The sequence below is a fragment of the Pristiophorus japonicus genome, chromosome 11 (assembly GCF_044704955.1).
Source record: "Pristiophorus japonicus isolate sPriJap1 chromosome 11, sPriJap1.hap1, whole genome shotgun sequence".
NCBI lineage: Eukaryota > Metazoa > Chordata > Chondrichthyes > Pristiophoridae > Pristiophorus > Pristiophorus japonicus.
The window spans coordinates 127,156,270-127,169,700 of record NC_091987.1 but is presented as its reverse complement, the minus strand read 5'-3'; the positions used below and the strand labels follow the sequence as shown (position 1 = coordinate 127,169,700).

General features: G+C 44.7%; 1 long non-coding RNA gene across 1 annotated transcript in view; it reads right to left on the bottom strand.

The window, feature by feature from the left end:
• Positions 1–936: 936 nt before the first annotated feature.
• LOC139276269 (uncharacterized) overlaps positions 937–13,431 on the bottom strand; it is a 96,484-nt gene continuing 83,989 nt past the window's right edge. The window contains exon 6 of the long non-coding RNA XR_011595884.1: positions 937–2,036. This is a non-coding gene — a long non-coding RNA (uncharacterized lncRNA). The remainder of the gene's footprint in view (positions 2,037–13,431) is intronic.

The window sequence follows — 13,431 nt, the reverse complement described above, 5'->3', positions numbered from 1 at the left end:
CTAAATGCTCACTGCTTGTTCATTGTCACTGAATTCAGCTGGAGCTTCAGCATCATGCTCAATCTAAACAAATCAATTGTTTGCTAAGATTAAATTAGCTTTCGTAACCTGTCTGACACGAGTCATTGTCTGAGCTGCAAAGAAAGGCATTTTACAATCCATTTTCTTCAGTGCTGAACACTGTATTGAGGACTTTGCCTGCAATTTTAGGGATCTAAATATTAAAAAAATACAGATTAAAGATGCAGTATCCATTTTGTTAGTTTTAACAATCCAGACTTCCTCACGATGTTAAAAGAACTTATTGCAAATTTAGTCAAATAAGGTAACATGATCGCAGTAGTATATGTGCGACGCACGTTAGCATATTTATCGAGGAGCTTTGTTTTGTCGCTCTGAAGCATTTGGCAGGACAACAAAAGGGATACATACACTATTCTGTATGACTAACATGTTTTTGTGTATGAAGAAGTTAAAATAAACCTCAGTGGCTCAGTAACGTACATTAGTAAAGGTCTTTTCAGTGGCATCGTGGTACGATATGATTTGGCAAATTTTCAAAACAACTGACTCACATAACGAGATGTGTTAGCAAGCCATAAAATGCAGCAAACAAACAAAAATACAAGGGCATAAGATGCAGCTGAGCAAATACAACTGCAGTTGGTTTTGATGGCAGCGTTGTCATCCTGTACCACACCAAAAGGTCAAATTCTGAATGTTGGTAATATCTTTAATCTGACTCAAGAATACTTTCAGGCAAACCTGTCACTAAAAACTAGTATTTTGAGTAGTTCTTTTTCAGTGTGCAACAAAATAACGTTTCTCTACCACAAAAAAGATGAAAAGGTTATATTTGATAATATAAAAGAAATCTACAATAGGTACAAACAGGAAACCAAATATTATTTTTTGTTTAACGCTTAATTAATATTTCCACTGTTATATTCGTAACGGTGTTTCAAAAATGGAATTGTCCAAGAATAAGTCTAGGATACCAGAATATTCTTAATAAAATAGTTAAGCTGAATCAAGAGTGTGAAAATACAGTTCAATTTACTGGAAGCCTTCATATTCAAACAAATTCTACTGACAGAAATAATGTAAGTCTCACAGCTAGGGAAACCAAACTCTATCTATATCTCTCTTTATGCAGCTCGATTCCTGTTAAGCAGTATGGTTTGCTGCATTTCTGAGAAACTCTCCAACCCTGTTTCCTTCCTATTTCTGCTTGAACAGTCTGTCCATTCCCTCAATTGACTTCAGTGTCCCAGTGCTGGTACTCAGAGATTCCCTATCAAAATAATGTTATGCAATGACAAGAATTGACTTCAACAGCTCTAGTTTTAGATCAGAATAAAAGGTGAAAACTCAACTCTCGGTATCACAATTTAGGGAACAAAGCCATTTTGTAAGATAAGCACTCAGTTTTAAAAAAATGCTCTGCATTTAATTACTGTTTTTGTGCCAGCCTCCTGGGTCTTAATGTTAGCAGCACTCTATTAACCTAATACACAAATTTGTGTGTTAAGAAAAATGATATTGCCCAACAGGGTGTTTAAATATTCTCAGTAAATAGTTCTGCAGTAATGTTTTAGTAAAAGAAAGACTTGAATTTATGTAGCATCTTTCACTACCACCGGACGTCGTACTTTTGAAGTGTAGTCACTGGTTTTAATGTAGGAAACACGGCAACCAATTTGCACACAGCAAAGTTCCACTAACAGCAATGAGTTAATGACCAGATCATCTGTTTTCTAGGTGTTCGTTTAGGAATAAATGTTGGCCAGGATACTAGGAAAACTCCGTTGCTCGTCTTCAAATAGTACCATGGGATCTTTTATGTCCATCTGAAAGGGCAGGCAGGGCCTCTGTTTCACATTTCATCTGAAAGGCGACACCTCCGACAGTGCAGCGCTCACTCAGTACGGCATTAGTCAGCCTAGATTATGTGCTCAATCTCCAGAGTTTGTCTTGAAACCCATAACCTTCTGACTCAGAGATGAGAATGCTACCAACTGAGCCAAGGCTGACACCTATTGTAGTGAAGATAAAAAGTGAGATGTAATTAAAACAGTGCACTGTGAGGTATTATTAAATGCAAATTAGTTGATGTGGTAACAATAGATAACATTAAATCTATAATTTACAGCAAGTCTGTTTGTTAAACTGTAAAAAGCAACACACACACTTTCATATCATCTTGGTATTTTACAGTCTGGTGTCATTTTAAGATATTGTTTGCCACGGCTGCTTCTAGGCAGTTTTTCAGTTATAAAAATGGCAGCATGTCACTCCAGTACTTTTTATTTAGCCACAGTTAACTTCCTTGATGAACGAAAGTATACTGCAAAACGTCGTAAGGAGGGGAAAGTGTGTGAAAGGGAAGTTGTAGATTTTTTTACAGTTTGAAGAAATACCAGTAAAATTAACAATATTTCTTTAAATAGATTGGTTATAGCACGTTAACTGTGGGTTGTGGGTTGTGGGGGGGTGGGGGGGAGGAGAGGAGGATTTTTTATTGCTGGCCATTTGTTTGTTGCCTGAAAAACAGTTGCTCTGGCTGTGAAAAAGCAGGTTAGGGCCTTGGACACCTATTTGCCCGCCCGATTCAACCTTCCGGCAGACCTCTAAATAGGCGACCAGCACTCACGCTCAAAACAAGTGGGTAGGCTTTTATGTATGCAAATCGTGGTCCTATGCCCGTTATACCACCCCAGTTGCAATTTTCATTGAAAACTGGGAGGGGCATGTGATGTGCATGCTAGTCCCAGTATTTCCATGTGTTAAGCGCCTTAACCAGCTGTCCTTAAAGGGTCTGCTGGAGCCTGCTTAGATAAGACGAGTTTTATTTTAAGATTCAGGCTCTTTTCAAGCTCCACAAAAATCCCCTGGCTACCCATTTTCTGAAGAGCCAGGAGCAGCAGCAGCAATGAGATGAGTGGGAATGGTACCATGAAAGTGAGTGAAACCTGGGAACTTTACTCTAGGTAAAGAGGGAAAGAATTTTTCCACTGGTGGGTGAATGGGGGAACAAAGGGACAGAGGCCGAAGATTCTCACTGGAAGAACCAAAGGAGAAGGAGGTTCTTGAGATGAGGGCTATTAGAACACGGATGATTCACCACAAGTGGCTATCGAGGAGCTTTGTTTTGTCGCTCTGAAGCATTTGGCAGGACAACAAGAGGGATACATATATTATTCTTTGAGGATGTAACGAACAGTGTGGATAAAGGGGAACCAATGGATGTGGTATATTTGGACTTCCAGAAGGCATTTGACAAGGTGCCACATAAAAGGTTACGGCACAAGATAAAAGTTCACGGGGTTGGGGGTAATATATTAGCATGGATAGAGGATTAGCTAACTAACAGAAAACAGAGAGTAGGGATAAATTATTCATTCTCGGGTTGGCAATCAGTAACTAGTGGGGTGCCACAGGGCTCAGTGCTGGAACCCCAATTATTTACAATCTATATTAACGACTTGGAGGAAGGGACTGAGTGTAACGTCGCCAAGTTTGCTGATGATACAAAGATGGGAGGAAAAGCAATGTGTGAGGAGGACACAAAAAATCTGCAAAAGGACGTAGACAGGCTAAGTGAGTGGGCAAAAATTTGGCAGATGGAGTATAATGTTGGAAAGTGTGAGGACATGCACTTTGGCAGAAAAAAAATCAAAGAGCAAGTTATTATTTAAATAGAGAAAGATTGCAAAGTGTTGCAGTACAGCGGGACCTGGGGGTACTTGTGCATGAAACACAAAGTTAGTATGCAGGTAGAGCAAGTGATCAGGAAGGCCAATGATATCTTGGCCTTTATTGCAAAGGAGATGGAGTATAAAAGTGGGGAAGTCTTGCTACAGTTGTACAGGGTATTGGTGAGACCATACCTGAAATACTGTGTGCAGTTTTGGTTTCCATATTTACAAAAGGATATACTTGCTTTGGAGACAGTTCAGAGAAGGTTCACACGGTTGATTCCGGAGATGAGGGGGTTGACTTATGAGGAAAGGTTGAGTAGGTTGGGCCTCTACTCATTGGAATTCAGAAGAATGAGAGGTGATCTGATTGAAATGTATAAGATTAAGAGGGGGATGCAGAGAGGATGTTTCCACTAATAGGGGAGACTAGAACTAGAGGGCATGATCTTAGAATAAGGGGCCGCCCATTTAAAACTGAGATGAGGAGAAATTTCTTCTCTCAGTGGGTTATAAATCTGTGGAATTCGCTGAGTCAGAGAGCTGTGGAAGCTGTGACATTGAATAAATTTAAGACAGAAATAGACAGTTTCTTAAGGTGGTTATGGGGAGTGTCATGTATGTACTTTTGGGATCACTAGCCACTAGATGGCATCACTGTTGGAGGCCCTTGGGCTATACGCACATGTGTGCAGCTTAAGTATAAAAGGCCAGCCATTTTGTATATTAGTCACTTTGCGCCTTAATAAAGCAGAGCCAAGGTCATACCTCTTGGAGTTAAACAGTACTCAGTCTAACAGTTATTACATAGATAACATTTGGTGACGAGGCAATAAGAACCTTTGTATGCAAAATTGAGCACAATTGGATTGTTGGAGCGACTCGTGGAAGGAGAAGATTGGGCAGACTTTGTGAGCTGTTTGAGCCAGGTCTTCGTGGCCAACAAAATGGAGGAGGTCGGCGACGCAGATCGGCGCCGGGCGGTGTTCCTCACGGTTTGCGGTCCAAAAATTTATGGTCTGATAAATAATCTACTCCTGCCTGTGAGTCCAACAGAGAAGACATATGAAGAATTATGTACACTGGTACAGTTCCACCTTAAGCCAGACGAAGGCATCATCATCTCGAGATACAGATTTTACATGCACGTTCGCTCAGAGAGCCAGAATGCGGCAGAATTCGTTGCCGTCCTGAGACGTCTAGCGGGACCGTGTAAGTTCGGGGCTGTGTTGGCAGACATGCTGTGGGAGTTCTTTGTAATCGGCATCAACCATGAGGTGATCCTGCGTAAGCTACTGGCGGTGGAGATGTTGGACTTGAACAGGGCCATCACAATCGTTCAGTAATGCATGACGACGGATAGAAGTCTAAAGCAGATATCAGTGAAAAATTGAAACTTGGCAAGTACTGTAAATAAGATTGATTTGGCGTTCGGCAGAGCAGCACATGGCAGGGCCTACCCGACTGCGTACGCGAAACCTGTGGCTGCCCAAAGTCCGCCAGCGGGAATGCATCCGATTTCTCGGTCTTGGCATTGTGGGGGAAATCACCGGCACCAGCTGTGCCGATTTAAGCAATATAGTTGCAAAGGCTGTCTGAAAATGGGGTATTTCCAGCGCAAGTGTCCGCAGATGAGCAAAGGTGCTGCGACACACCACTTGGAGGATGATGATCAGATTAGCGTGGATATGCAATCCGAGATACCAGAGGAGGAAGTGTATGGACTGTACTCATTCCTAACTAAGAGCAAACCGATAATGATCAACGTGAAATTTAATGGGGTGCCGGTATCGATGGAAGTGGTCACGGGGGCGAGTCAATCGATAATGAGTCAGAGGGCATTCGACAAGCTGTGGGATACTAAGGCTGTGAGGCCCAGGCTGAGTCCAGTTAATGCCAATTTGCGCACGTACACCAAAGAATTCATAACGATGATTGGCAGTGCCACTATTAAAGTGTCGTATGACGGTGCGGTTCACGACTTACCGCTATAGATTGTCCCAGGCAATGGCCCAACGCTGTTCGGCAGGAACTGGCGCCATACGACGTGCGCAACTTGGCATTGACTGGACTCAGCCTGACCCTCACAGCCTTAGTATCCCACAGCTTGTCGAATGCCCTCTGGCTCATTATCGATTGACTCGCCCCCGTGTCCATCAAGGCGTTGTCATCGGAGAAAGATACATGTGCTCAAGTACTGAGCAAGTTCCCATCGCTGTTCGAACCAGGCATCAGCAACTTCACGGGAGCCAAGGTGCAGATTCACATGGACTCGGATGCAAGACCCGTCCATCATAAAGCTCAGGCAGTTCCGTATATTGATGAGGGAGAAGGTCGAAATTGAACTGGACAGACTCCAGCATGAAGGGACCATGTTACCTGTTGAATTTAATGAATGGGCCAGCCCCATTGTTCCTGTGCTGAAAAGTGATGGCACAGTCAGAATCTGTGGAGACTACAAGGCTACGATCAACGGGGTTTCGAAACAGGATCAGTACCCATTACCGAAGGCTGATGACTTGTTTGCAACGCTAGCCGCGGGGAAGTCGTTCACCAAACTGGACTTGACGTCGGTCTACATGACACAGGAGCTGGTCGAGACGTCGAAGAGACTTATGTGCATTAACATGCATAAAGGACTGTTTATTTATCACAGGTGCCCTTTTGGAATTCGCTCGGCTGCAGCAATATTTCAGAGGAACATGGAGAGTCTACTGAAGTCCGTTCCCAGAACCGTCATGTTCCAAGATGACATCCTCATCACAGGTCGTGACTCCGAGGAACATCCGAACAACCTGGGAGAGGTTCTACATTGTCTGGACAAAGTGGGACTCAGACTGAAACGCTCGAAGTGCGTCTTCATAGCACCAGAGGTCGAATTCCTGGGGAGGAAAATTGCTGCTGACGGCATCAGGCCCACGGACGCGGAAACCAAGGCCATCAAGAATGCACCCAAGCCACAGAATGTGACGGAGCTGCGTTCGTTCCTGGGTCTACTCAACTACTTCGGTAGCTTCCTACCTAAATTGAGCACCTTATTAGAACCACTGCACATGCTGCTAAGAAAAGGCGACAATTGAGTGTGGGGTGCATCTCAAGACAGAGCTTTTGAGAAAACCACTAATCTGCTTTGCTGCAACAAGCTGCTGGTACATTATGAGCCATGTAAACATTTAGTATTGGCCTGTGATGCTTTGTCATATGGAATTGATTGTGTACTCCAACAAGCTAATGAGTCGGGTAAACTTCAACCAGTCGCATATACTTCAAAAAGTTTGTCTAAAACGGAAATAGCCTACAGCATGGTAGAAAAAGAAGCACTAGCCTGTGTGTATGGGGTTAAAAAGATGCATCAGTACCTGTTTGGTCTTCGGTTTGAACTGGAGACAGATCACAAGCCGCTTATTTCACTGTTCTCTGAAAACAAAGGTATCAATACCAATGCTTCATCCCGCATCCAGAGGTGGGCACTGACATTATCTACTTATGATTATTTCATTCGCCATAGACCCGGCACCGAGAATTGTGCCGTTGCTTTGAGCTGTCTGCCATTGCCCACATCGGAGGAGGAAACGCCACAACCGGCGGACCTATTGTTAGACATGAATGCTTTTGAGAGTGAAGGAACCCTCAACAAGTTAAGAACCGGACCAGCCAGGACCCGATTTTGTCGGTGGTGAAGAGTTGCATCCTCAAAGGTGATTGGTCTGCCATACCCAAGCAAATATGCAAGGAGACCAAACCTTACATTCGTCGCAAAGACGAACTGTCTAGTCAGTCGGATTGTATACTCTGGGGCAATCGTGTTGTTATACTCAAGAAAGGGAGAGAGAAATTTGTACGTGAGCTACATAGCACAAATCCCGGCATTGTAATGATGAAAGCCATTGCCAGGTCTCATGTATGGTGGTCGGGAATTGACTCTGAGCTGGAATCATGCATGCAGCTCAGCGAAGCACCAGTGGAATCACCGCTGAGTCTGTGGTCATGGCCGTCCAAATGATTGTCCAGGATCCACATAGACCTTGCAGGTGCCTTCCTGGGGAAGATGTTTTTACTTGTGGTGGATGCATATTCAAAGTGGATAGAGTGTGTAATCATGTCATCCAGCACATCCACAGCTACCTTTGAGAATCTCAGTGTCATGTTCGTGACACATGGTCTGCCTGACATCGTTGTTAGTGACAACAGATCGTGCTTCACCAGTCAGGAGTTTCAAGAATTCATGAAACTCAATGGTATCAAACATGAAAGGTCAGCACCACTCAAAGCTGCATCCAATGGGCAAGCAAAATGTGCTGTCCAAATCACAAAGCAGAGTATGAAGCGAGTAACCCAAGGGTCACTGCAGACCCGCCTGTCCTGCATACTGCTGAGTTACAGTACAAGATCACACACGCTTACCGGGGTCTCGCCTGCTGAACTAATGATGAAGAGAGGTCTTAAGACCAAGCTATCTCTTGTCACCCTGGCTTGAATAATCATGTTGAATATAGAAGACAAAGTCAGCAAGGATATCACGATCACGCAGCTGTGTCACGCGATATTTCTGTAAATGATCCTGTATATGCTTTGAATTATGGTCAGGGTCCCAAGTGGATCGCTGGTACTGTCATGGCCAAGGAGGGCAACAGAGTATTTATCGTCAAGCTCAAAAATGGGCAAACATGCAGGAAACATATGGATCAGTCAAAGCTGCGACACACAGACGAACCGGAACAGTCGAAGGAAGAGACAATCGACGACCAACCAACCTACCCCCAGTCATCAGAGGACTCAGTGGTCATCAGTGAATCGGGACTTTCAATCACTGACATGTTCAATGAAAATGGACTTTCAATCCCTGACATGGCCATTGCTACTCCCACCATGTCAGCCACCCAGCCACCAGTCACAACAGACTCTGAACACTCATCCAAGGCTGGAGTTGAACTGAGACTGTCAACCTGGGAGCGTAAAACACCAGAACGTCTCAATTTGTAGAAGACTGTGTTAATATCTCAGAGAGGGATATTGTCATGTATGTACTTTTGGGATCACTAGCCACTAGATGGCGTCACTGTTGGAGGCCATTGGACTGCACGCACGTGCAGAACCAAGGTCATACCTCTTGGAGTTAAACAGTACTCAGTCTAACAATTATTGCATACACAACAGGGAGCGGGCAGGGAAGTGGACCTGAGTCCATGATCGGATCAGCCATGATCGTATTAAATGGTGGAGCAAGCTCGAGGGGTCGCATGGCCTACTCCTGCTCCTATTTCTTTTGTTCTTATATTCTTATGAACAGACATCATGTGGTTAGAACATCATGTGATCAACCTCCAGGAATGCCTCCAACTAGAGTTTGCAACCCAAGACCTGCTGCCGGCCCGTTCTCACCTCCCTCTGGCCAGGATCTCCTGCCCCTCCCCCAACATGCCCTACCACTATACCAAACCAGCAAGCCACAACAGAACGCCCGTTGGTGCCCGTAGCTCACCGGTAACATTTAAATGAAAATGTTTTGGGCCTCCTGACTGTGGCTTTGCACCTGTTTTGGGCCCGTCTTAAAAATCTACCCCTTTGTGTCTGTGCTTTATTTTTTTAGTAACCAGAAAATGTATCAATGAAACACTTGAAGTTGCTGCTACTTAAGACAGAAACCTTGGACGATGGGCCAATGCACACAGGACAATAAGGCAGTCCAGTCTCTGTTAGTCAGCAGGCTCAGCTGCTAAGCAGATATCAGACAGGCACACACCCACAATGTCTGCAATGCGTGCAGCTGCTGAATGACTACATTACAGAAGTGCTACAGTATTGCCGACAGAGGCAACTGATTGCCTCAGATACAATTTTCAGGCAACATGTGTGTTTAATTTTACAGCTGCATTTTTTAATGACCTGCAAGCACTGGCCCTTTACTAGTATTCAACATATTTAAAAGTACAAGCACGCTTTCTTGTAGCTTGCTTGCTGAGCACACAGCAGAGCTCCAGATTTAGACTACAGGGTTAACAGCAAGTGGCAAGTTCATGTATAGGTCAACAGATACTTTACACTGGAGCTCCCTCATTCAGTGGAAGGCCAGCTTGTTCCCTGTGGGGCTGATACAACAGTTTGTAACGATAAGCAAAAATTTATTCCTGATCCCATTCTAATTGTTTTAGAATCCTAGAATGTTACAGCAAAGGAGAAGGCCATTCAGCCCATCTTGCCTGTGTTGACTCTTTGTGAGAGCTATCCAATTAGTCCCACTCCCCCTGCTCCTTCAACACAGCCCTACATATTTTCCTTTTTCAAGTATATATCCAATTCCCTTTTAAAAGTTACTATTGAATCTGCTTCCATCATCCTTTCAGGCTATGCATTCCAATCTTAACAACTCTCTGCGGAAAAAAATTCTCGTCTCTCCTCTGGTTCTTTTGCTAATTATCTTAAATTTGTGTCTTCTGGTTACTGACCCTCCTGCTAAGGGAAACAGTTTCTCATTATTTACTATATCAAAATCCTTCATAGTTTTGAAAGCTCTGTTAAATCTCCCCTTAACCGTCTGTGCTCTAAGGAGAAAAATCCCAGCTTCTCCAGTCTCTCCACATAACTGAAGTCTTTCATCCCTAGTACCATTCTAGTAAATCTCCTCTGCACCCTCTTGGAGGTCATGACATCCTTCCTAAAGTGCGGTGCCCAGAATTGGCCACAGTATTCCAGCTGAGGCCTAACCAGTGATTTATAAAGGTTTAGCATAACTTCCTTCCTGCAACAGGATTTTTTTAGGCTGCAATTATGCTATGTCAACTGTGGCTCAGTGGGTAGCACACTTGCCTCTGAGTCAGAAGGTTGTGTGTTCAAATCCCACTACAGGGACTGGAGCACAAAAATCTAGGCTGACACTCCAGTGCTGTACTGTCAGAGATGCTGTCTTTCTGATGAGATGTTCAACTGAGGCCCTGTCTGCTCTCTCAGGTGGGTGTAAAATATCCCACTGCACTATTTCAAAGAAATGTATCCCTCATTTATCCCTCAATTATCATAACAAAACAGATTATCTGGTCATTATCACATTGCTGTTTGTGGGAGCTTGCTGTGTGCAAATTTGCTGCAGTGTTTTCCACATTACAACAGTGACTAAACTCCAAAAGTACATCATTGGCTGTAAAGCGCTTTGAGTCATCTGGTGGTTGTGAAAGGTGCTATATAAATGCTAGACTTTCTTTTCATGTATCAATCAGAAACATGTTCGTTTTCAAGTGCAGTGGTCACTCAGACTGGAGTTACACCACCACTCAGAATTTTTTCCTTGCAGTTGTAAACATTTTCATAGTCATGTCAAGGGCCTATTACATACAATGGACGTTCACTCAGTGATGCACGATAATTCATCCAAAAGTGAAAACAAAAAGAAGATTTTTTTTTTTGAGAATATCCAGAGCTAAACAAATGTATAAACAACTTTAACTTCTTCTCAGTGACAATTTGGCTCAGTAGTGTTATGTCCTTACTATACAGTATAAATGCACACGAGGCCCATACTTGAGAGAAGGTCACTCTGTGACCAGTTACCTTTATTACCAAGACCTCAAGAGACTGAAGGTGGGTGGAGCTTCCCTTTTTATACGGCAAAGTCCAGGTTAGGAGTGTCTCCCACAAGTTCGCCCCCTGTGGTCAATGTTCTCAAGGTGTACAACTTAGGTCAGCTTATACATGGGTTACAATGATAGTTGAATACATGACATCACCTCCCCCCCCCTCCCAAAGTCTTATTGGGATCACAGGTTAAGTCTCTCTGGTGGTTTACGCTCCCCTGTAGAGCGCCTGAGTTGGGGCTGCGGTTGTTGGGCGCTGGCCTGAGTGTCTCAGACATATCCGGACTGCCCACAGTGACTGGGCTCTCCTCCACTTGGTTCCGGTGTTCGGTCACCTGTGGTGGAGTAAACTCTATGTCGTGTTCTTCCTCTGCTTCTTCTATGGGGTTGCTGAACCTCCTTTTAGTTTGATCCACGTATTTGCGGCAGATTTGTCCATTGGTAAGTTTAACTACCAAAACCCTATTCCCCTCTTTGGCAATCACAGTGCCTGCAAGCCATTTGGGCCCTGCAGCGTAATTAAGGACAAAAACAGGGTAATTGACATCAATACATCGTGCCCTCGCATTCCTGTCATGGTAGTCACATTGTGACTGATGCCTGCACTCAACAATTTCTTTCATAGTAGGGTGTATAAGGGATAACCTAGTTTTGAGCGTCCTTTTCATTAGCAGCTCCGCGGGTGGAACCCCTGTGAGCGAGTGTGGTCGGGATCTATTGGCCAACAGGAGGCGTGATAAGCGGCTTTGTAGGGAACCCCCTTGGATTCTGAGCATCCCCTGTTTGATTATCTGCACTGCTCGTTCTGCCTGGCCGTTTGAGGCCGGCTTGAACGGTGCCATTCTGACATGGTTGATTCCATTGCCTGCCATGAAGTCCTGGAATTCAGTGCTTGTGAAGCACGGGCCATTGTTGCTGACCAAGACGTCCGGTACACCATGGGCGGCGAACATTGCTCGTAGACTTTCTACCGTGGCAGAGCATGTGCTTGAATTTAAAATGGCACACTCGATCCATTTGGAGTAGGCGTCTACTACAACCAAAAACATTTTTCCCATGAAAGGACCTGCGTAGTCCACATGGATGCGTGACCATGGCTTGGCAGGCCAGGACCAGGGGCTAAGGGGGGGCTTCCCTGGGTGCGTTGCCCAGCTGGGCACACGTGTTGCACCTGCGAACATAAAGTTCCAGGTCTGCATCTATCCCTGACCAAACGTGTGACCTGACAATTGCCTTCATCATGACAATGCCCAGGTGCTCATTGTGAAATTCTCTGATAAACACCTCTCTGCCCATCTGGGGCATGACTACTCGGTTTCCCCATAGTAGGCAATCGGCCTGAATCGAGAGTTCATCCTTGCGCCTATGAAACGGTTTAAACTCCTCAGGGTATGCCCCGTACGTGGCTGCGCAGTCCTCATTCAGGACACATTTCTTGACTAAAGACAGTAGCGGGTCTTTATTTGTCCAGACTTTAATCTGACGGGCTGTCACAAGTGAGCCTTCGCTTTCTAAAGCTTCAACAGCCATGACCATCTCAGCATCATGCTCAGTTGCCCCCTCAGTAGTGGCTAGTGGGAGCCTGCTGAGTGCATCGGCGCAATTTTCAGTGCCCGGTCTGTGCCGGATGTGTAGTAATAGGCGGCTAATGTAAGTGCCCACCTCTGTATGCGGGCCGATGCATTCGCATTTATGGCCTTGTTGACGGCCAAAAGGGACGTTAGGTGTTTATGATCTGTCTCCAGCTCAAATTTCCTGCCAAACAGGTACTGGTGCATTTTTTTTACTGCATATACACATGCTAGCACTTCCTTTTCCACCATCCCGTAGCCCCTTTCTGCCTGGGACAGACTTCTGGAGGCATAAGCTACTGGCTGTAACTGACCATTGGCATTCACATGCTGCAACACACACCCGACCCCATAGGACGACGCATCGCACGTTAAAACTAGTTTCTTACACGGGTTGTATAACGTTAACAGTTTGTTGGAGCATAACAAATTGTGTCTTCTATCAAAAGCCTTTTCCTGGCTGTCCCCCCAGACCCAATCGCGACCTTTGCATAGGAGCACGTGTAGCGGCTCTAACAGCGTGCTCAATTTGGGAAGAAAGTTGCCAAAATAATTCAGGAGCCCCAGGAACAAACGCAGCTCCGTCGTGTTATG